Source organism: Triticum aestivum, chromosome 4D (genome assembly GCF_018294505.1).
Source record: "Triticum aestivum cultivar Chinese Spring chromosome 4D, IWGSC CS RefSeq v2.1, whole genome shotgun sequence".
NCBI classification, from domain to species: Eukaryota; Viridiplantae; Streptophyta; class Magnoliopsida; order Poales; family Poaceae; genus Triticum; species Triticum aestivum.
In genome coordinates this window covers 409,996,002-410,020,393 of record NC_057805.1, presented here as the reverse complement: position 1 = coordinate 410,020,393, position 24,392 = coordinate 409,996,002, and the positions used below count along the sequence as shown (strand labels likewise).

The 24,392-nt window shown below is 48.4% G+C and overlaps 1 non-coding gene and 1 pseudogene across 2 annotated transcripts; both read right to left on the bottom strand.

Annotated features, from left to right (window-relative positions):
- Window positions 1-16,888: 16,888 nt before the first annotated feature.
- On the bottom strand, window positions 16,889-21,768 carry LOC123098241 (uncharacterized; annotated as a pseudogene). Its single transcript, XR_006447686.1, has 4 exons — window positions 21,080-21,768; window positions 18,278-19,925; window positions 17,789-17,942; window positions 16,889-17,115 (listed from the first exon to the last, which is right to left on the bottom strand). The product of XR_006447686.1 is annotated as an uncharacterized protein (transcript).
- LOC123100850 (small nucleolar RNA Z223) lies at window positions 18,677-18,767 on the bottom strand. The gene has a single exon (XR_006448483.1). It is a non-coding gene; the product is annotated as a small nucleolar RNA Z223 (small nucleolar RNA).
- Window positions 21,769-24,392: the final 2,624 nt, after the last annotated feature.

The window sequence follows — 24,392 nt, the reverse complement described above, 5'->3', positions numbered from 1 at the left end:
CAGACAGGCGCGTCCCAAAAACATGGTTCCCCGTACCTCTCCCTTCATTTTCCCATTCATACACCGTCCGCGCTAGAACACCATCCCCACACTAGCCTCCGTCCGCCACCCCATCCATCGCCGCCGTCCTCCACCCCATCCATCGCCGCCGTCCTCCACCATGCCGGAGCACCTACCAAGACCGCGTCGTCCACTGCTAGAGATGGACGTTTCTCATCCACGGCGACGGACCAAGAGCCTTGCATCTCGTCCTATCGCTTCATCGGCATCGTCGTCCTCTTTGCCGGGGCCGCTCACACGACCTTCTCTTCCACCACAATGGGACTTATCCCCCGATGCACCCTTCTACCGTCGTAGATCTGCTTCAACGCCACCGACAGCCATCGCACCCCCGATGCCTACACGGTGCCGCAAGAGAGGTGGTACTTCATATCTCCTCAACTTTTTGATCTCAACCAGAAAATAGATCTTAACTTGGTTACTCTACTTTCTTTTCAGCTCTTAGAATTTAGTTCTTAGTTCGAAGCAAACAATGGCTGTTAAATATCATTTCTCTGGTTTGCAGCTTCAAAACTGCCATGGCACAGTCATAATACGGTTTAATTGATCATGTTGGTTCCGTGGTGGTTTCTTTAATAGAAATCGGTGGGGAAACCCTCTTTTGCTAAAAAATATGCTTAGAGTATCCCCCTTTTATGATCACTATACGATCAGAATACGTGCTTCGTGTCATAATAGCACTGCTCCACCCATCAAGCTAAACAAGCTTAGTTGTTCAAATACGAATATGATATTATTAAAATAGAGTCATTTAATTGGTGAGCTAAATGTTCCTAAATTAGTTTCGAAAATGCATGTTCGCCGCTCGGGTGTGTATCTCTACAGTGTGCCCACGGTGGGCCGTCCCACCCTAGGATTTTGGGTCATCCCATGCCCCGATTCCCCTCTGTTCTGTTGCGCACTTCCGATCTCTACTCGCCCCCAGCCGCCTGCCTCGCCGGCGACTTGACGTCCCCGGACGGCATGACTCTATAGGAGATGCCGGACTAACAGGAAGTCAGGAGCCGCTCGCCCAACAACGTCACCGCTGCCCGGGCGTGCCACCGTGCCTACCTTCCTAGTCGGTTCAGGGCTCAGGCGTGCAACACCCACTAAGCCAACCCGATTTATCCTGAGGTACGTCCTCAACACTTAGTAGCCACTCCTCATCACCCATTTTCTAATTGATTCATTACTCATTAGGCAGGACTGTCATTAGGGTTTGTTGTGTGCTCAGTGCTACCTACACTTAATGGTTCAGATGTATTTCGGTAATCTTTAGTACCTGTAAAGTTCACAGGGTTTTGAAAATTCCGGCCCTAGGAACAGACACTAGTCATTTTGGATTGTTGATCGTAGTGACATTGACCCAGATTACTACTGCAAGCCAGGTTTCTTGACAATTTTACTTGTCTTTCTTACTCATTCGATATAATATCCTATTATTCACGTCGGTTAGTTGCAAACAATAAGTGCTAGACAAACTTCTTGATTCAGATTTTGGACGGTCTCTTACTGCAGTCACAATTCTGCATACTTGTCCTAGTAAGCTCACAAGTAAATGATTGATTCACTACATCTATGCTTGCCTTGTCATATTTGTTGTCAATATTCTTTTAGGGTGGACCACCCTGTTTCTAAATACTGGAACCGTAGACATGAGTGAATAGTATTTCTCTATGTGATCTCTTCCATCATGTGTGGGCAACGAACACTGCATTGTATAGAAAGAAAGTGTCATTTCCAGCTTTTACATAGGCTTCGATCTTTTACATGGAATACAATCTGCCTACTTGCTTTGTGTCGCACTACCAACACTCCACCCTTGAAGCTAAACATTATGCCACTCATAATTCCTTAGTTTATTTGTTCAAATACGAATTTCATATGATTCTAATGTTCCTACTTCAGTTTTGAAATGTGTGTCTGCCTGTTATAGAGACATAAGGGGTTTGTATTTCTGTGTGTGGTCTGGTCAGCACGGTTGGGGGTGAACTTTGCATATGCAGGGGTTTATAGGGAGACACTCTTCGAGTTGAATCCGCAATGCATTCCATAGATAATCTGACTACTTTTTATGTTTTCATGAATCTCAGATTCTGAACAGCATCATAATGATTATGAGCTTGCGCGCATGAAAAGAATAAAGCAGAACAATGCCATGGCTGTCAAACTTGGCATTAAGGGACTGAAATCAAGTCTGGATGCAATGCAATGCAAACGCTCTCCACCTACAGATTCATGCTCAGAATATGATCCTAACAGTGATTCTGAGCTAGAGGGAGACCTAAGTCAATGTAGCTCCCTAGTGGAGGAGTCAGAGGAAGATGCCCTATCTTATTCACCCATCAAGGTGCTTGCTCTAACTTTCCAAGGTTATATTGGTCGCACATATCTTGCAACTGATGCTTTGCATTGCTTCTACTTTGTTGAACTGCCATTAGCTTAGTTTACACATCGTGTATGTGAATACGCCCTGCCTATCCATTTTCAGTACATATTCCATCTGTCATCATACCATATTTATCCATTCAAATGTTGTTCTTGTGTATCAGACGTTCAAAAGGAAGAGGGCGATTGCTGATCGTGGAGGAGCACAAGCAAAGTATTTGGAAAAGGTAGTGGCACCTGATAAATCAAATAGCCCATTAGGTGTAGTTGCAATATCACCTGACCCACAAAACACCCCAACTCTAGCAGACTCTAGCCCTACTACACTGGTCATTTCTGATGCCCCAACTCAGCAGACCCCAACTGCAGCAAACAGTATGATTATGCCAGTTGACATAGCACCAGCTCTACGACGCAAAACCCCCATTCCAGCAAAGAGTACACCAAATCCAGTTGCCAAATCCCTTTTTGAACCAGAGAGAGCCCCAATTGCAGCAAATAGGACCCTTGTTCCATTTCTTCCCTTTAGAATACGAAGCTTATATTGTTGTCAAGAACTTTGTGCGCATCTTTCCATCATGGAAAGATTATACCGCAGATACAGAACAATTTCCAGTCTTCCTCCGCAACTTACGCGTAAGTAATGTACTAATGTTATTCATGGTCATTACTGCATATCTTTCCGCTGATAGAAGACACAAGATTTCATTCTTTTAAATTGGCGAGGACCAGACTAGATTGTGAAGACGAGCAAGGGTTGGTTGCGCTTTTCAAGCACTCGTTGATGAAGTATCGTTCCTACCTGAGGCAAGCGACTTCGATGGCAAGCCTCTAAATGAAATTTCTGTAAAGTCTCCGGTGCTATATTTATCTGACGGTGACTGGAATAATCTTGTTACACATTGGTCTCGGCTGCATCGTAAGGTACTGTCAATGATATCACATCACAATTTGAACTACATTTCTGCATTTGCCTTAACGTCTCACTTGTACGAAAAACTGTTAACAAAAGAACATTCATTCTCAAGGGACCACAGAATCTCGCAACAATACTGCACACACTGCATTGCTCTTGTGAGTACCTCTTGCCCTGTATGACCATACTTTCATAGCTGTTTGATTATGTAGCATCACTGCACATGTTAGCCTCGTTATCGTCCATTTGATGGACATTATAAGATCCGTATGGACTCTTACATAAATTTAGAATCAACCCAATGCTTTTGAAGAGGTTTAGCTCTGCAGTCCTCTTGTAAGGACTGAACGTCGTCTATCACTGTACTTACATTAACAGCTACTCCCTCCGTCCCATAATATAAGAACGTTTTGTACAGTACACCAGTGTTCAAAACACTCTTGTATTATGGGAAGAGGATTGGTTCATTGTGTAGCATTCTGCATCTTATCTCCCTCGCCCACCATTTACTAAAAAAGATCAGATCTATATTTAATCTTACCAAAAAGTAGAATACACAGACAATGTTAGTGCAGAAGTGTAGCCCATTGCGCTTGTCAGTACATTTTGTCCTGTAACGCTTGTACTTCCAGGGATTGGTAGTTGATTATGTAGCATCAATCTGCATCTTATTTTCATTATCCTCTATCCCTTCCACTATTATCATATCTATAATTACTCTCTACAAAATGTAGAGTACAGCCAATGCTTATGAAGAAGATTCTGTGCTGAAATTCTTGAGTTATCCTTCTCTTGACATGGAGAAGGGCATTATAAAGCTGGTGTTTACTGTTAATGTAAGTCGGTCCTTCTAAAGCCTTTATCCTCAACTGTTGTTTAATTTGCTCATATCCCTATCGTTTACTGATGTTTCTACCAAAATGCATGTTCGCGAGAACCGTAAGTTCTAAGTTTTACTTGTAAAACCAAATTCGTTATTCATACCATGCACATTACTCAATACTCCCTATATGTATGCTTGTTTTTGTGGATATATAATCCAGTGTGTGGTGAAGCAGCCCATGTTTGCACCTTGTCATCTCCTGTTTTATCTTACTGATGTGGTTGATGATATGAACAACATGCCATGCTCATTAACCAAAATAGATACAATGATTTTCTTTGCCCTTCATCTATGCTTGTTATGTTGACATGGTAATCCAGTGGTGAAGCTCCCCGCATTATGAACAATGCCAAATTATGCTATTGATATTTTGAACTTACTCTTTATTTTCTAATTTGAAATTGGATGGAATTGACAGCACAGTTATCATCTTTGTTTATACACGTGCAAAACCTGTCATCTCTCTGCTTTGTTTCAGGGTGATATGCCTGATGGCATGCACAAGTCTGCTGAAGGCTGTGAGACAAACCCAACATATATTGCAGCAAAGAAGGCAAAACATCTTGAAGATAGCGAGACAACCCCAAAGTCTTGTCTTGATGCAGTGTTCAAGTTACTTGAGACTAGCAGTCAGACAAGCTCACAGAATTCGTTGTCTGAATCAGTTCGACTTCTTCAGTCCCAAGTTCTAGCAGAAAGGCATTCTTCAACTCAACTTCGACTTGAAGTCCTATCTCTAAGAAAGATTGCGGAGAACACCAATGAGAACCTCATCGCTAAACATCTACACCTGGAAGCTATGACCGACATGCTAGGCCGGTCTCACAGCCTTGCTCAGCAGCTTGCGCAGCAGTTCCCGCGCAAGGCTAACCTTTCTTGAACTGTCTTGGAAGTGGTCTCAGTTTAGTATTATTTTGTTACGCTGCAATGGTGCCCAGTTTTTGTAATCTGCTTCTTTGTTGCGCTTTATGATCACTGGTGGCGAACTTTGATGCCCAGTGGATGTAATATACCATAAATCCTTTATTGTATAGTGTAGGTTTATTCTTAGTTACTATGCCATAATTTCTTTATTGTATAGAGTAGGTTTGTTCTTAATTCCTCCTAGTTACTGCCATCATTCGCTATCTGAAAAAAAAAATCAGATGTAGTCGACCGGGCCGAAACATTCGCCTCTAACGGGCCTGGTTTTTAGTGGGCCACAATTGGGCCGGCCTGCATCTTTCTTGGGCCTGAATGATTGGGGCCTTCACACTTTGCGCGAGGCCCACAACTTACACTGGCCTATATTTTAGTTGTGCCTTTTGTGGACCCAGTGCTTAGTTTGGCCCATGTAGCTTTGGGCCATTAATAGGATGAATATTCTGCTGGCCTGTTATGGCCCAGAAGAAACCATGGGCCAGTAGCAGGCCGAAATGCATGTTGGGCCTCAATTTTCACTAGTCGTCGACGGGCCTTCAGCACGCTGAAACGTAGACCGGGCCTTTTTGGCCTAGTTATATGACGGGCCATTACCAGGCCGAAACATATCTCGGGCCTTAGTTGGCCCACTAATATCATGGGCCTTTAAGAGGCCGAAAGCTTACAGCCATCAATGGGCCGAATTATATGACAGGCCTTTAACAAGCCCGAAGACACGTTGGGCTGAACTGTTTCCACCTCTATCATGGGCCGTTAGTGGGCCGGATGTCGCATCAGACCATATATGGCCCATGGGCAGCACGGGCCATTCCCAGGCCGAAAATCACACCGGGCTGAAATGGGCCCATGTCTACATCGGGCCTCTAACAGGCCGAAAGTCACTGGGCTGTAATTGGGCCCAAATATTTAGCGAGCAATTAACGAGCTAGATCTGGCTTCGGGCCGCAAATGGTCCCAAATATTCGGTGAACAATTAATGGGCAAGATCTGGCTTCGGGCCGTAAATGGGCCTTTATTAAGCAGACCGTTATTGGGCTGGCCCACTAGTACCTGAATAAGTACTACGGGCCTTTGACTGGGCCAGCCTTTTTAACCAATATGGGCCTCTGTTGGGCCCAGCCACGTGTCGACGTATCGTAGGCATGTCTCCTCCGATGGACAGGCGACATCTGGCCCACTGACAAGCTGACAGGTGTTCCCTCCAGCCAATCAGAATTTTACACGTGGAAATTTCCCATTGGTCCCGGCTGTTCACGGGTTATCGGATCCAAAACCGGACCCGATAGCTTAACGGCGTTCCGTTACGGTGGATGCCATGTGTCGGTCACCCTTGACGAAAGCACTTCTGTGACGCACGATTTATCGTCATGGAAGTGGACACTTCCGTCATGATAATTTTGGTAATGTCATGGAACACTTCTACGACAACACAGGTATGCCTATCTTGATTCTGTCATAAAATCATCATGGATGTACATGCATGACAAAAAACGCGACCTACTGTGACAAACACGTATCATCACGGAAGTGTTTTTTTTGTAGTGATGTCGGCCAAGTACGAGATAGGCGGCGGGCCCGAGTGGCTAGCGGAGAAGCCGATGACTACAGACACTGACAGCCGGGTCCTACACCCGGCCAGATTACCTTTGTACCCCTGGGATAGGCCTATATAAACCCCCCAAGGCACCCATGCAAAGGGTTCAGACCTTAGTTTACCCACACATACACATAGAGAGAGGAAGCTAGGGCTAGCCTTGTTCTTCTTCCCCTCAAGAGAAACAGCTCAAGGAGAAAGCTTGTAGCCACGATTGTTGCCTGAGTGATCATGTGGAGACCCCGCAGAGCAGGAGTAGGGGTGTTATCTCCTAGGAGAGGCCCGAACCTGGGTAAGATTCGCCGGCGGCCATGTTTGCGCCTTATCCCGGTTCCTGGCACCGGCGACGTATTATTAGCCCCCTCCATGATAAGCCATCCTTTGGCATATGTCGCACGACACCCCCGACATTTGCCGCCCACCGTGGGGCTAGGTGCACCGTCGTATGGAGATCTGTTCTGGATGGGACCCTTGTTCCTCCCTAGCAAGCATGCCTGATGGCGTTTGCGCCGACGCGCTGCATGGCGCTGAGCTTGCCTGCGCGGCGAGCTGCCTCGCTGACCTCATCGGCGAGATCCGCCTCCCCGACGATCCCGCGCCCGACGCGGGAGCAGCCAGCTCCGACAGCTGCCTTGTCGACCTCCCTGGCAAGCTCGACATCGCCAACGAGCCGGCCTCCGACCTGGAATCAATCGGCTCCACTGACCCGATGCTTGTCGACACTGATACAATCCGTTGATGCCTTCCCCACCAACGTGGTGATCATCGACGACCCGCTTCCTCGCGCCGATAGCGGCAGCAGCACCGTCATGGAGGTGCTCGTCATCAACCACGACGGAGCCTCTGGTGGGGGTGCCCAAGACCTGCTGCAGGCTGCGCTGCGGGATCTGTCTGCGCCCGTCGCAGAAGACGCCAACGCCGAGACGCTAGAAGCCTGTCGCGTCTCGCTCGTCGAAAGTTCCAAGAAGTTGGCCACCATGAGACGCCTCTCAGAGGCCTACCAGCGCGAGATTGACCGAGCTGTTGGTGGCACGCCAGCTGCTGGCGGGCCTAGCCGCATCGGCACGGTCCGGCAGCGCGGCGCTGCCGTTGCCAGCATATTTGGGGTAGACCGCCCTTTCTGTGCCACGCCCATGGAGAACATACGAGCTGCCCGGGCGGCAGTAGATGAGCTGGACCACCTCGAGGGCGACGAGCGCTGCTACATGACAAAGCACGTTCAGCAGCTCATTGACGAGTCTGCCACGCAACAAGAGGCCGGCCGTCGCGCAAAAGAACCCGGCCAACGGGTTGAGAACCCGCCCCCTGCCGAGATCAAGGCGCGACCTCCCGGACGCCGATAGGCGGCGTCCGCGACAGACGAGACAAAGAGCCAGCTGCTAGCTGCAGCCGCACACGCATCACCATCGAGCACGATCAAGATGGCCGCCCACGAGCGGTGGAACGACGGGACGACTATCCGCCTCCTCGCAGGGAGAGGCGCGCTTCCCCGCCGCCTGTTGAGCACCCGACTCTCGGCGACCGGCTGGGCCGCCGAGAAGGAGTTGGAGAGAATGACGCCCGCCACCGGATCGATCGTCTCAATCGACCCTTGGCGCTAGAAGAAGAAGACACGATGGGCCCGCCTTGTTTCGGCCCCCGCATCCGCGACCAGCCCTTCCCCAAAGGGTTCTCGCTCCCACGAGACACGCCCAAGTACAACGGCTCCGTGAAGCTAGAGTATTGGCCGATCGATTACTCCACGGCCGTCAACATAGCAAACGGCAACAAGCGTGTTGCTGTGAAGTACGTTCCGCTCATGCTCCAGGGCACGGCCCGGACATGGCTGAACAGCCTGAAGCCCCGCAGCATCAACAGTTGGGTACATTACACTGAAATCTTCGTCCGCAACTTCACCAGCACCCACAAGCGGCCGCCCAAGCCCCGCCAGCTCTTGCTGTGCGTTCAAGGCCCTGACGAGTCCACCCGCGACTACCTGAAGCGGTGGGCTGAACTGCGCAATTCCTGCGAAGGGGTGCATGAGGTCCAAGCAATCGAGTACTTCACCGCCGGGTGTCGAGAGGGCACCTTACTCAAGCACCGACCCCTCTGCGACGAGCCGGCAACACTCGACGAATTGCTGATCATAGCAGAGAAGTGAGCCACTACCGACTCCTCCATGAAGACGGAGCTCCGAGTGGATGCTTCCGGGAAGGTGCTCCCACCGGCCCCTCGAACGCCGGCTGGAGACAATAGTCGGCACCAGCAGCCGAATGACAACAAGAGCAAGGCCCCGCAGCCGGCTTCCACCAGCCGGCAGGTGGCGACAGTTGAGGACGAGCAGCCTGAAGGACAACCACTCCCCAAGCGCCAGAAGGGCGGCAAGCCAGCTTGGTTGCCCGCTTTCTCCTTTGAGCAGAACATTGATGCTCCCTGCAAGTTCCATAGTGGCACGAAGCCATCCAACCATACGACTCCGAAATGCCACTGGTTCCTTCGCATCGCCAAGGGAGAAGGACTGCCTCCTCCGCCTGCTGGCCCGCCGGCTCCACCTCCTCAGCAGTCGGCCGCCCGTCTAGCAGTCGGTGCAATCCAGGATGAATTCCCTGAAGAACATGGTGCCTACGTTGTCTTCACCATTGTGGCCAACGACAGATACAACCGACGTCAGCAGCACCGTGAAGTGAATGCAGTTACCTCAACTGCTCCAGATTTCATGCACTAATCTGAGAAGCCTATCAGCCGGAGCCGTGCTGACCACCCGGAAGTGATGCCTTCCCCGGGTTCCTATGTCGTGGTGCTAGATGCAACGCTTGCAACGGAGAGGCGAGCTGCTCGTTTCTCCCGGATCCTGATAGATGGCCGTAGCAGCATAAACATCCTTTACCGCGATACCATGGAGAAGTTGAACATCAAAGAGAAGCAGCTGCTGCCCAGTCGGCCTGTGTTTCATGGCATTGTGCCCGGCCTTTCCTGCTCACCAATCGGCAAGATCAAGATAGATGTCATCTTTGGGGACAAGAATCACTTCCGCCGTGAGGCAATTTGGTTTGAGGTGGTGGACCTGGAGAGCCCTTACCACGCGCTCTTAGGCCGGCCAGCTCTAGCCAAGTTCATGGCAGTGCCACATTATGCCTACCTCAAGATGAAGATGCTAGGAACCAAGGGCATTATCACGATCAGTGGGGACTATGAGAAGTCGTCCACCTGTGCTGCAGCCAGTAGCCAGCTGGCCGAGTCCCTTGTGATTGCTACTGAGAAGAAGTTCTTGGACCAGGTGGTGGCCATGGCCAGCAAGCAACCGGACCTGTCACCAGAACCCAAAGAGTGAGATCCAGGGCTCCTTCCAGCCGGCCAAAGAAACAAAGAAGATTCCCTTGGACCCTGAGCACCCGGAGAGGCACGCTGTCATAGGTGCCAACCTTGATAGCGAATAGGAAAGCGAGCTCATCGATTTCCTTCGTGAGAATCGGGACATCTTTGCATGGTCTCCCAAAGACATGCCGGATGTTCCGACGGATTTCGCCGAGCACAAGCTACATGTCAGAGCAGATGCCAAACCAGTCAAACAACCCTTCGCCGACAGTCGGAGGAGAAGAGAAGAATCGTCGGAGAAGAGATCGCCCGCCTGTTGGCAGCCGGCTTCTTTATGGAAGTTTTCTTCCCAGAATGACTTGCTAATATAGTCCTTTTACTGAAGAAGAATAACTAGAGGCGCATGTGCATTGATTACACCAGTCTCAACCAAGCCTGCCCCAAGGATCCGTTCGCGTTGCCCCAGATAGACCAAGTGATAGACTCCACGGCCGGATGCGAGTTGTTGAGTTTCTTGGATGCCTACTCAGGTTACCATCAGATCAAGTTGAACCCGGCAGACCACCTGAAGACCGCCTTCATCACACCATTCGGAGCTTTCTGCTACCTGACCATGACATTCGGCTTAAGAAATGCCGGTACCACATTTCAGCGTTGCATGCAGAAGTGCCTCCTCAAGCAACTCGGCAGGAATGCCCACGTCTATGTAGACGATATTGTGGTGAAGACGGAGAAGCACGGTACCCTCTTGGAAGATCTCAATGAAACTTTCGAAAATCTACGGTGGTTTCAGATCAAGCTCAACCCAGAGAAATGCGTCTTTGGAGTACCAGCCGGCCAGCTCCTTGGCTTCCTGGTGTCAGAGCGCGGCATTGAGTGCAACCCTGTGAAAATCAAGGCCATGGAGAGGATGGAGAGACCCAGCCGACTAAGAGACGTCTAGAAATTCACCGGCTGTTTGGCATCCATCAGCCGTTTCATCAGTCGGCTGGGAGAGAAGGCTCTTCCCCTATACCAGCTCATGAAGAAGACCACTAATTTCGAGTGGAATGACAAGGCGGACGAAGCTTTTCTCCAGTTAAAGAAGATGTTGACCACGCCACCTGTCCTGGCGGTCCCGACTGCTAAAGATCTCGTGTACCTCTACATCGCCGCCACCAACCGGGTGGTCAGCACGGTCATGGTAGTAGAGCGCCCAGAAAGCGGCAGAGCACAGCCGGTCCAGAGGCCTGTGTACTATTTGAGCGAGGTGTTATCAACCTCGAAGCAGAACTATCCTCCATACCAGAAGATGTGCTACGGCGTGCACTTTGCCGCCAAGAAGCTGAAGCCATACTTTCAAGAGCACCTAATCACGGTTGTCTGCACTGCCCCACTTGCTGAGATCATTGGTAACAGAGATGCATCAAGCCGAGTGGCCAAATGATCCATCGAGTTGGCCCCCTACACCATCTTCTACCAGCCACGCACCGCCATCAAGTCCCAAGCACTGGCCGACTTCCTCGTCGAGTGGGCCGAGACCCAGTACCTGCCGCCAGCTCTGGACTCCACTCATTGGCGGATGCATTTCGATGGCTCAAAGATGCGCACCGGTTTGGGAGCCGGCATCGTCCTTACCTCTCCCAAAGGCGACAAGCTCAGATACACATTGCAAATTCACTTCGCCGCCTCCAACAACGTGGTCGAGTATGAGGCGCTAGTACACGGCCTCCGGCTGGCCAAAGAGATCTGCATCCGCCGGATCCTGTGCTACGGCGACTCCGACTTGGTTGTCCAACAGTCGTCTGGTGACTGGGACGCCAAGGATGCAAACATGGCAAGTTACCGCTTCCTCGTTCAGCAGCTCAGCGGATATTTTGAGGGGTGCGAGTTGCTTCACGTGCCACAGAATGAAAACGAGCCAGCTGACGCTCTGGCACGGATCGGCTCCACCCATCAAGCAATACCAGCCGGCGTCTCCCTTCAGTGCCTCCGCAAGCCGTCAATCAAGCCTTCTCCAGAATCTAAGTCCATCTTCGTGCCGGCTCCTCCCGAAGCAGTCGGATCCGACTCGGGGGCTACGGCAGCCGACCCGGGGACTTCGGCAAGCGGCTCGGGAACTGCAGCAGTTGCACCTGGCCCGGGGGCTGCAGCAGTCGGCCCGGGGACTTGAATGATGCAACAAGCGGCAACTGACTCTAGCCGGCTGCCTCCCAACCCAACCGCCCTAGTACAAGTGGCCATATTGGCAGTAGAAGAAATTCAAGCACCCTCATGGGCATTGCCTATCCTCAAGTTTCTGGTAAACAGAGAGCTACCGGCCGATGAGATCTCGGCCCGGCAAGTGCAGCGCCGAGCAGGAGCCTACATGATAGTAAATAGAGAGCTGGTCAGACGCAGCGTCATTGGAGTCTTCCAGCGCGGCGTAGAACCAGAGAAGGGCCAAGCAATCCTCAAAGATATCTACCAAGGCGAGTGCGGCCACCACGCGGCCTCCAGATCCCTTGTCGCCAAAGCTTGCCGCCATGGTTTCTTCTGGCCGACTGCTTTGGAGGACGCCAGGGATCTGGTCAAACACTGCAAGGGGTGCCAGAAATTCAGCTCCAAGCAACATCTGCCGGCTTCTGCACTGAAGACCATCCCCCTCACCTAGCCTTTTGCCATGTGGGGGCTGGATATGGTGGGACCATTCAAGACAGCACGCGGAGGCATGACCCATCTGCTTGTCGCCATGGACAAATTCACCAAGTGGATTGAAGCCAAGCCAATCAAGAAATTAAACGGTCCGACTGATGTGACCTTCATCGCAGATATCACCGTCCGATACGGTGTGCCGCACAACATCATCACCGACAATGGCACGAACTTTGACAAGCGAGCCTTGGCCCATTTCTGCGCGACGTAGGGCATCCGACTGGACTTAGCATCCGTTGCCCATCCGCAGTCAAACGACCAAGTCGAGCGAGCAAACGGCCTCATCCTCTCCGGCATCAAGCCCCGACTAGTCGAGCCACTGGAGCAGTCGGCCGGCTGCTGGATCGACGAGCTGTCGGCCGTCCTCTGGAGCCTCCGCACCACTCCAAACAAATCAACCAGCTTCACTCCATTCTTTCTCGTGTATGGTGCCGAGGCCGTCATCCCATCCGACATTGAGTTTGACTCACCTCGCGTCACCATGTACACGGAAGCGGAGGCAAGGAAGCACGAGAAGACGGTGTCTATCTGCTGGAAGAGGGCCGGCTATTGGCACTCAGGCGGTCCGCCATCTACCAGCAGAGTCTGTGCCGCTACAACAGTCGGAAGGTCAAGCCAAGATCCTTCCAAGAGGGAGACCTTGTGCTCCGGCTGATCCAGCGAACAGCTGACCAGCACAAGCTCTCGGCCCGTTGGGAAGGCCCGTTCATCATCAGCAAAGCATTGGGCAATGACTCCTACTACCTGATTGATGCACAGAAGCCCAGAGCACGCAAGAGAGACGATTCGGGCAAGGAATCAGAGCGCCCAGAATGCAAATCTCCTCCAAAGATTTTACAATTGATTCAGTATGTACCACGCTAACTTTTGTGTTAAGCACTAAGACATCGGGTCCCTCAAGGAGCACTCGGGGGCTACCCTTTTATCTATATAAGTTCTATGCCTATGAATGTGTCATTTCATTACTCTGCCTGGCACCGGGTTCGACCAGTCGGCCCGGGAGCTTGCCGCCTTTTACTATGTGAATGCTACCAGCAGTCGGACAAGCAGTGTGCCGGCACCTAAGCCCTCTCCTTCCATAAGCCACAGCTCGCAGAGCGACTCTCCGGCTGGCAAGAGTTAAAGGCAGGAAACGGTGCCCACACGAAAAATGGCTAAGGACCACAACATTCCCATAGGCCAAGCCGGCTACTCCCCTCGCCGACCTGCTGTTGAATAGCCGGCCGGCCGGTTTCTAACTTAACTTGCTATGCTCTACCTACGGCTAAAGTACTTGCCTTCCAAAAAACGGCCAAGTACTTGACCCAGCCACAGATCATAGAGCGGCTATCCGGTTGGCAAGACGGCAGCCAAGGGAAGGCGGCAAAGGAAAAAAGCCATAGGAGCAGAAAAGCTAGACAAGTCGGAAATCGGCAAAGACAATTTACATAGCAAAAGGCCCTCGGCCAGCATTCAACAGAGTTTGAATACACCCCCAGTGGGTGGAACTGCGCAAAGTTAGGCCAGAGGAGCAGTAGCCGGATCGGAGGGGTCGGCGGAGGTCGAGGCTCCGGGTGGTGGAGCGGCGCCTGGTTGGTCTCGGCCTGGTCAGCACCAGCAGCAGTCGGCTCGTCGGCGCGCCGCCCGTTGGTCGAGACTTGGTCGAGCTGAGGCCAGCAGTCGTCTCCACCATCCGGCGCATCGTCTTCGTCGTCCTCATCCTCCTCCTCCTCACCTTCATCGCTGGAGGCAATCACCTCCACCGACTCATCGCCGTCTTCTGGATTCAGCCCGAACCAGTTGGGCAGTGCCTCGGCGCCCTCCTCAGTTAGCTCGGGGAGGAAGACACTGGTGTCCGTGTACTCGGCTATAGCCACGGCGCGATGATAGAGGTCGGGCGCCCCACCGCCAGCTCTTCGGCAGCTTCAGCACGGAGAGTGGCCAACTGGTCTAGGTTTAGCCCAGGGTACCACCCCTTGACGAACTCCAGGGCCTGCCGTGCGCCTGCCCGGGCAGCGGAGCCCTTCCACGCCTCAATGCAGCCGATGGCCACCTCTAACTAGTCGGAGGTCCGACTGGGGGTGCGCAGAGTTGGAGCACCCGGCCAGAGGGCGGAGACCACCTGGGCTCTGGCGCTCTGCAGACGGCGGAGAGCCCGATGCACCAGCTGGAGACGAGCTTGGACGGCAATCAGCTGCTCGGCGAGAGTTCGGGGGGCATTGGGCGCGATTTTCGCACCAGCCAGCCTCTGCTCGTCATGGCGAGACTCGACGGCTTGGCTGGCGGCGATGGCGTAATCAGGGAAATACTTTGCACAAGAAGAAAAAAGAAGTATGTAGCCAGAAGCCGGCTCATAGGACAAGTCGGCAGGCAGAAGAAAGAGAAGGACAACTCACCATCGAGCATGTCTTCGATCTCGCCGTAGCCGTCCGACAAGGCCTTCTCCCTCTCGACCCAGTTCGAGCGCTGAGTCTCGAACTCGGCCTGGAGGGCCTCCTCCGTATCCTTGAGCTTCTGCAGCTCCGCCTGGTGCTGGTCCGCCTGGTCAACCACCTGCTTGACCAGGCGGTCGCGCTCTTGCTCTATCTTGCTGCGCTCCTCCTCCTTGGCGTGCAGCGTGGTTTGAGCCTCACCCAGTTGCTGTCGTAAGGTGGTGTTGGCTTCTGCAGAAGACAAGAAAGAAAAGACAATCAGCAAATCAACAAAGAAAGAAGTACTTGCCGGAAGATCCGACCCGACTGCTTTGCAGTCGGCCCGAATCTCAGGGGCTACACCCCGCGGGTGCGTTGGTGCTCCCCGCGAGACTAAGGATTGAATGATTCAACGAAAGAAAAAAGAAAAGTGGTCGCCGAAAGATCCGACCCGACTGCTCATCAGTCGGCCCGAATCACGAGGGCTACACCCCGCGGGTGCGCTGGCGCCCCCCGCGAGAATGAAGAGCGGAGTGCTTACTCCGGCTGTCGGCCAAAGCAGTGGTCCGCTTGGCCAGCTCCTGGACCTGGGAGTTAAAGGCGGCCACACAGATGTTGTGGTAATCCTGCAACAAAGACAACAGAAGAAAAGAAAGGTTTTGCACTCGGAACTTACCTTTAAGTTCTAAGCCCCCTGCTCAGCAGCCGGCACGGAACTCGGGGGCTACACCCAGTGGGTGCGTTGGCGCGCCCCCACAGAAGAATTCAAGAGAATTACAAGAATCAGGAACAAGCGGTCGAGGAACATACCCAGACGACGGCTCGCGATGCGAGGAACGTCTGCGTGTAGTTCTGGAGGGCGGTGCCTTGGGCCTGAAGCAGATACTGGACTTCATGCGCAGCCTTGTTCAGGACGCTCGTCCCACCCCCAGACGTCCACTCTTGCGGGACTGCACTAGTGGCCTCCGCCTCTGGGGCCGACGAGCTCGAGGCACCGATCTCCTGAGGCCGCGGCGCTGAAGTCGCCTTCGCCGCACGCTGCCGCGCCGGAGTGCGAACAACGGGGGGCGCCCCCACCACCAGCTCGCCGCCGGCTTGAGGCGTTGGCGGCATGACAGGCCGACTGCCCTGGACCTCGGCAGTCGGCGCTTGCTGGAGCACCTCCGTCCTGAAGATGGCGGCGTCGCCCCCTTCCCTCTCCATGACCGGCTGCTCATTGCCGGTTCCCCCAGTCGGCACCGGGCACTACAAGAAATATGTCAACTTGCGACCACCACTATTGGTCACTGAAAGGTCATTGTTTTTTATTTGCGACTTTTTTTTACCAAAAACAAAAGGTCAAAAGCTGGCGGTCGTAAACTAAAATTAACGACCTTGTCTGTGATATGTAAAAGGTCGTTGGTTCTTCGACCAAAATTTTGGTAACTAGCAGCCTCCCCAAGCCACGTAGGATCCAGCGTGGCAAGCTGACGTGGATAAGATTCAGCCCGGTCCGATTAGGCGTTTATATGGGCCGAGCCCATTAATTCAGCCTTTTTACTGTATATTTTTTCTATTAATTTTCTCTAGCTACAAGGACCTGGCCCAACAATTTGGCCTCTTTTATTTTGGGCCATGGCCTTCTTAGTTTTTCAATCTATATTTTTCAATTTGGTCCCACAAGTCAGATGGGTCCCACTTGTCATAACCTCCTATATTGGACCCACATGTAAAAAATGTGAGCATTGTTTAGATTATTTGCAGAAATGGGTCCCGCTAATCAGGTTTCCATTTCACACGTCTTCAAATCACACAAATAATCAATATTTTAAATAGAACAGAACAAATGGAGAATTTCATAGGCCTGGAGCTCATGTACATAGTCTATTACAATCTGTGCATAGTCTATAACAACCCAGATATGCCTACTATTACAGTACTATAATATTTAGTTTATTACAGTCAAACAGAACAAATCATTGCTGCGTAGGGCTACACGCCGCTTCGAACTTGAAATTTCCAAGGCCTCGAACTCCTGTAAAAGGGTGAACACAAAGGCATTAGAGTACCATTTTCATTCCTGGAGTAGATATTCAAACCTCCAGGTTTAGTGTATATACAATCTAGAAAATATATATTTAACAAAATTTCACAGAAATGCAGATTTATGGATCGAATGTATGATAAAGCAACAGATTCAAACAACTTCAAATGACTAGATGTTTTAGAGACCAATTATATCAGAACACTAGATGTTTCCAATGCATATTCGCAGAACCTCGGCATACTCACAAAATCTTAAATCAATCCTAAATCAATGCTGCCTACAAGGAACACTCATCAGTCTCATGTTTTGAAAAGCAACGTGGGTGAAACCAAGTCAAAATAAGGAGCATAACAAATTCATGTCAACAAAAATTAGCTTGTGATCCATAACACATTATTTATTCTTTACAAAGTAGAATTTCCGTAGATATCATTACCAGACACCAAATAGAAAGTAACATGTACAGAATGTGACAGCATTTAGTTCACTTTATTGTACAAGTTGGGTCCAGTTTACGCGGTTGCACAAGATGCATTTGTTAACTACGAAGAGAATGACACTATTATGCGAGATAATTGTTGTGTTGCTAACAATCACCATGTAAGAATGTTTTGCTGTACTAATACATGAACATCAAGTGAGAGTTGTGTTTTGTTCTTACCACAGCGGAACAATTGAGACAATGCCCGATTCGCCTTGCTTCTCCACAAGACTCGACCAGCAGCACACATCCTTGAAGGAACCAGTGGTGTTGTTTGCTCCCTTGGCCCAGCTCCTTGCTGCGGAGGACGGCCAGGACTTGGATGCGGAGCCCGCTGCACACGGCATATTGTGTCACTACTTGCAGCAACAGAAGGAACTCACATATCATAGAACTTGCAGCAAGTTAAAAATGTAATAGGACCGATATATGTCTACGAAGCAATAGGTCAACTAGAGATTCATGTCTACAATTTGCTAGAGAAGAAAATAACAAGTAGACTGATATCAATCAGACCCTTTAATTTTAAAGAACATGGTTTCAATTTGTTCTTTGCATATTACATCATTAGTTCTGTTGCAGGGTTCTGGTACATCATGATCTACATGCACATGAGAGAAATAGACTTGGCGCACATGAGATGAGGGTGGAAGGAGGAGCAGGGTATACCTTAGGTGTCCAGGTCCTGCAGCTCATCACAGATGTTGCAGGCTCGCTGGCATCGACAGCCACCGCAGCAGCAAGCTGGGTGACATACAAACTGAAGTTGCGTTCATTCAGTTGCAAAACAACAAAGTTTGCTAGTTCCTGTCCATGAACAATCACACACGCATCACTTGTACAGCAGCAGGAGCAAAATTGATATGAGTTAGGGGAAGAGTTCGACTAGTACAGCCAGCGGAGTTCAACTAGTACATCGCAGTACACATGAACCATCTATTCCACAGCACAAGAGTAAAATCTTGCTATAACCAGTAGATTATCCCCTAACAAAAGCTAATTAGGCTCCAATACACAAGGCACAGCAAGCACAGACTAAATAAGCCACGGCCATAATACATGAGTACTAAACAGATCTTGTATGACATGTTTTTCAGTCATGAATTTTCAGAAGCAGAACTGGCATGTTTGTTGAAAGTGTTTATCATCACAGCCATGGTCAAACAGAACACATGAATCTAAAAGAATGACAATAATGAGAGTGGCTCTTTTTGGCTCATATTAAGAAATTCAACCATGTTTTCCCTTGTCCTTCATGAATTAACAGAAAAGTAACACAAACAAACAGGTCTACAAAACAGAACTTAAATTACTACAAAAAACAAAATCTGACAAAAGACAGAAAAGGAACGACACTAACAGTAATACATGAGAACATCCCTCACAAACTCCCATTCTTTTAAGCAATGCAGAGGAGCTTTATCCACAGGACCAAAAGAAGAATACAGATGATACATGAGGCTGACAATGCAATATGTTTGTAGAACTATGGGAGAGTTTTAAGAATTACAGAGGAATTTTATCCTCAGGAAAAACAGAGCATGGCAGATAAATGCATGTGTTTCTGGAACTACATGAGACTTAGAAGCACATTCACTTTAGCGACTCATCTTTTCAAGCATTCAATCAAATGGCCTTATAATACCAGACAAAGAGGAGTTGTAGTGGTATGCACTTATCACATATACAGGAACCATGCTTAAAATCCACACGTATATATACATATCCCAATAGAAAAGAGCTAGTAAGCAAACTAGTAGCCGTGCACTTGATGTCTTGTACTAACAGTTAATAACACATAAAACTGAACTGCAAACGTGATCACAACCAAGTATTTAACCAGTTTGCCGCCAAGTTTAAGTTACTACTAACTGGAAGTGAATAATAAATTATTAAAGATAATGAAGTTAATCAAACAATTTTTACACATGTATAATGGCGTGAATAGAGCAATAGAGCAATGCCCAATCCTTACACATGTATAATGGCGTGAATATGCCAGTTAGACCTAGATGTTACTAGCAAGTGTTCTTTGCAGAATTAATGAATAAGTGTAGTTTTTCTGACTAGCCAGAATTAATCTTTGTGCATACATCCTGCCATGCTGTTCCTTGCCAAATAAGCTCCCAAAAGCAGTATTAATAAAATTGAAACAGAATAACACTTAGAGGACTACAGGAACCACAACAAGAAATTTTCTGTTGCGAGTAAGCTGCTTGCCGTTGTCCATTTGCTCCCACCAAGTCAACCTATTATACATCCCCTGGTCATCAGCGAATGGAGTTCCCTTCTTCCAGTGGAAGAAGTGGTATGTAATCTGAAACAAAAGTTCAATTAGGAAAGCAATGACAATAGAGAAATAATTTCTAGATAGTATGTTTCATGCTATAATCTTATGAGAAAAATAGCAATAATTTGTACTTCCATAATTGAGGTTGGGCCAACAAGAACTGCAATATTTACTGCCAGAATGATTTCATGAATTTTGCCACTACATTATTATATTTAAAGAAGCAAAAGAATGATTAAATGCAGGCTATTTATTTGGCTATTATGAAACAGTAAACCTTCAAACTAGGGTTGCGTTTGGATGCAAAGTATTTTTGCAGTTTTTTGGGAATACCGTGGTTTCAGAAAAATACCTTGGTATTAAATACTTTGAGGTGTTTGGATGAAAGAAATACTGTAGTTTAAGATACTGTAGTATTTCTCATACCGTGGTTTTCTTGCAGTATCTAAAAAAGAGGTCCGGACCTCTTTTTTAAGAACTGAACCAAGCGATAAGTCAGCGCCTCCGACTCCTCATCATTATCTGTAGTTGTAGTGTCATTTATATCCTGATTATTAGGCACTTTTGGTTAGGTGATTAACTTGTGTTTCGTTGGTCTCTCAAGTCCATGTTCTTCTGGCCGTTGTTGCCACAGATTCCTCCGTCTGATCAGCGATCTAGCATGCATCTATTGAGTCGCACTAGCATCTAGAAGTGCCCGAGAAGACTTGGCTTGCATGGCATGGCTGCATGCATTGGACGACCAATTTTACATGCTGATCAGCTACCTTAAGTGTAGCTGAGTTAGTTGTAGTCAGCCAAAAATTACGAGAAAACAATATTTGCCAAACGAATAGGTGGTTTCCACAAAACAGAGAAAAACTATGGTTTAGACAAACCAAGGTATTGATTGCCCTCTCGTTGAGAAACTGAGCTTTTGGATTACCACAGTTTTAAAAAGAGAGTGCTGCCAAGCTAGGCCTAGAATACACTTTATTAGTTGGCAGGATTGGCGAATGCATCATAGCAATTTGTAGCTAGGGGAGGCGAAGGGTGGGCAGATGCGAACGATCTACCCCAAATCCTGACCGCACGAAGCAAGCAATCGAGGTAAACAAACATGAATTGAGGTAAACAAACACGATCCACGGGAGTCGAGGACATGTAAGGGAGGGAGGGAGGGGAGGGGGAGAGGCGGGTACCGCGAAGTGGCCGAGGTTGACGAGCGTCCAGGCCATGCCGAAGATGGAGAGGATGAGGAGCCAGGAGACGAAGATGATGAAGATGTAGGTGGTCCAGACCCCAGGTACATGAACCACTCGGTGTTCTTGTTCAGATCCGGCGGGGGCACCGCCTGCACGTAGAGCTTCGCCATCGATCCCCTCGCCCTACCGGCGCGCGCATGCTGCGGGGCGGTGGCTCCTCCCGTCCGACTCGGCGTCCCGGGAGCCGCGGGGTAGGGCGACACAGAGGAGTCAAGGGGTGGAGGAAGGTGACGATTTGGGGCCCCTCTCGATCTGGATCCTGAAGCTGCTGCTCGCTTCGATTTGGGGCCTCCCTCCCTCCCTCGCGTGCGGTATGGAGATAGGGCGAGGGGAGAGGGGCGGCGGCGGCGAGGTCGCCGGTGACGGAGCACGGCGGCGGCTGTGGGTAGGGTTTGGGGTGGGGCAGAAAGAGCTGTGGGCATGGCGGATTTGACGGCGGCGGGGGGTGGGTGGGTGGGTGCGGCGGATGTGGAGGAGAGGGGAGGAGGGCGCCGCCGCCGGCGATGGGGAGCTAGGGTTAGAGAGGGGTGGCGGCGTCGATCTGGATCGGGGAGAGATAGAGAGGGAGGCGGCGGGCGGAAGGAAGGGAGGAGAGGTGACTGAGGTGATCCGCGGTGGGTTTCTTCAGATGGATGAATGGATGGTGGGATTGCTAGCAATGGATGGTAGGATGTCTGCCATGTCATCGATCCGTGTGATAGATGGTTCCACCAATCAGATTCTAGCTTATGTAATTGTGTTTTTCCTATTTTGTTTCTTTTATACTCCAATATTGTGGGTAAACACTCGACATATTAGCCTCATGTTGTATGTTTAAATGACCCAATATTGTGTTCATATGTGTATTTTGGGACGACAAACAATGTTGATTTGAGGGGGTTTTATTTTCTTTACACAAAAAATCATTTTTCAATTTTTGGAGTGCTAATAATCGGGTTTTTTATGAAGGACCTATCATATATTTGTTGCAAAATTGGACAAAATTGTTTTTCTAAAATACTAAGCCATATTTAATGAATAATTGACCAAATAGTTGGGTGTCAAAAGATTCGAGCCACCTTTCGTGAAAAAGACAAATTTCCGCCGATTCAGCAGGAAGCGGGTTGAATTTGACCTGCAACCCCCTCATAGTTTGCTCTTCATTTTTTCCAAAAATCATTTCTAGGCACATAACTATCTATTTAATCAGAGAAACAACTAAAGTTTTCCAAGATTCAACAACTAGCTAGGAACTGTCATGCCCGCCGTTTTGACCACATTTTGAAATGGGCATAAAAAATTCAAAAAAATTAAAAAAAATGGAAAACATTCGCATTGTGTTATCATATGTGACCAAGTTTCCAGGAAAAATAATAAACTTGTAATACAACAATTATTTTAAAAAAGTGTTATCAGAAATGAGCTATCATGCGTGAAGATTCATGGCTTTCAAGCCAAATGATCAATCTTATGGCCACATTCATGGCATAGTTTGTTCAAATGATCTCATATTATGCACAAGGGTGCATCTTGGAATTCCAAACAATGTTGCCTAAGGGAGTTTTCATTTTCCTTGCACGGAAAATTCATTTTCCATTTTCCGAGTGCCCGTAATGAGTTTTTTTTGTGAAGGACCTATCATATATTTGTTGCAAAATTAGACCAGATCAATTTTATAAAATACTAGGCCATATTTAATGCACAATTGACAAAATAGTTGGGTGTCAAAAGCTTTGATCCATCTCTGGTGAAAAAGACAAATTTCCGCCAATTTAGTAGGAAGCGGGTCAAATTTGAACTGTAGCTACCTCATAGTTTGCTATTTATTTTTTTCAAAAATCATTTCTAGGTACATAAGTATCCATTTAATCAGAGAAACATCAAAAAATTTCCAAGATTCAACAACTAGCTAGGAACGGTCAAGCCCGTCGTTTTGACGGCATTTTGAAACGGGCATAAAAAATTCAAAAAAAAATTCAAAATTGGAAAACCTTCGCATTGTTACATCATATGTGACCAAGTTTTCAGGAAAAATCATAAACTTGTAATACGGCAATTCTTTTAAAAAAGTGTTCTCAGAAATGAGCTACCATGCGTGAAGATTCATGGCTTTCAAGCCAGATGATCAATCTTATGGCCACATTCATGGCATAGTTTGTTCAAATGATCTCATATTGTGCACAAGGGTGCATCTTGGAATTCCAAACAATGTTGCCTAAGGGAGTTTTCATTTTCTTTCCACGGAAAATTCATTTTTCATTTTTCGTGTGCCCAAAATGAGGTTTTTTTGTGAAGGAACTACCAAATAATTGTTGCAAAAACAGACCAAATCAATTTATAAAATACTAGGCCATGTTTAATGCACAATTGGCCAAATGGTTGGGTGTCAAAAGCCTTAATCCACCTCTGGTGAAAAAGATAAATTTCCGCCGATTCAGTAGGAAACAGGTCAAATTTGAACTGTAGCTGCCTCATAGTTTGCTCTTTATTTTTTCCAAAAATCATTTCTAGGTACAAAAGTATCTATTTAATCAGAGAAACACCAAAAAAATTCCAAGATTCAACCACTAGCTAGGAGCGGCCATTCCCGCCATTTTGACCGCATTTTGAAACGGGCATAAAAAAATATAAAAAATAAAAAATTGGAAAACCTTCGCATTGTGTCATTATATGTGACCAAGTTAGCAGGAAAAATAATAAACTTGTAATACGTCAATTCTTTTTAAAAAGTGTTATCAGAAATGAGCTATCATCTCTGAAGATTCATGGCTTTCAAGCCAAATGATCAATCTTATGGCCACATTCATGGCAAAGTTTGTTCAAATGATCTCATATTGTGCACAAGGGTGCATATAGGAATGGCAAACAATGTTGCCTAAGGGAGTTTTCATTTTCTTTGGACGAAAAATCAATTTTCCATTTTTCGAGTGCCCAAAATGAGTTTTTTTGTGAAGGACCTACCATATATTTGTTGCAAAATGGGACCAGGTCATTTTTATAATATATTAGGCCATATTTAATGTACAATTGAAAAAATGGTTGGTCGTCAAAAGTACCTATACACCTCTGGTGAAAAAGACAAATTTCTGCTGATTCAGTAGGAAGCGGGTCAAATTTGAACTGCAGCTGCCTTATAGTTTGCTCTTTATTTTTTCCAAAAATCATTTGTAGGTACATACATATCTATTTAAGCATAAATACCTGGTTTGGTGGTAATACGTTGAGGTTTGGACGGTGGCCCATGGCCCCAACTCCAAAGCGCGCAGACTCG